Consider the following 771-nt stretch of genomic DNA (forward strand, 5'->3'; position numbering starts at 1 on the left):
CTACGTAGCGACCAAGCGGGACGAGCGCTCGGTTGCTACGTAGCGACCGAGCCTTGGCTTAAGCTCGGTCGCTACGTAGCGACCGAGCCTTGGCTTGAGCTCGGTCGCTACGTAGCGACCGAGCGGGATGGACGTTTGGTCGCTGCGTAACGACCTGTTTCGAGGACATCTCGATTCTTTCTTCCGTAAAGCTTTTTCGTAAGGAAGAATCTATTTCGAAAAGTACTCTTCGGAGAAATTCTTATTTTCTTCCTCTGACGTTTTGAATGTTAAATTTGTCGTAACCGTTTGACCCCAACAGTTAGCCCCCCAGCCCGTTAGAGTTGTGACTCTAGTGGGTGGATAGATGACTTTGGCAATGTTAAGTGTATTGGACGAAATTCACATTTTAAACTCCGCGGAAAAGTAGTGAGCTCTTGTCGTTCATTTTCTTCACACCTTCCCTTCTTTATTCCTTCAAACTCATTCAAAAATTAAAAAACTCTCTAGTTTCATAACTTTCCTTTCAACATGTCTTCCTCCCAAGGTGATAAGAAGGATTCCGACGTCGAGATGGGCGAGGCCACTTCTCCGGCTCCGGTTCTAACTTCTCCGGCGGAAGCGCCGCCTTGTGTTGCCGGTCATCTTTCTTTCCGTGAGGAACTAGTTCGTCGTCAAGCCGAGAAAGAACTAGCTCAAGCTGGCTCTGAGTTTTCCGTCTTCTTCCGCGCAGGTCGTTGCCTCGTGTCATTGGACCGAAGTCATGGCTCTTCTCCCGCAAGCCCTACCTGG

The sequence above is a fragment of the Brassica oleracea genome, chromosome C5, assembly GCF_000695525.1.
Source record: "Brassica oleracea var. oleracea cultivar TO1000 chromosome C5, BOL, whole genome shotgun sequence".
NCBI lineage: Eukaryota > Viridiplantae > Streptophyta > Magnoliopsida > Brassicales > Brassicaceae > Brassica > Brassica oleracea.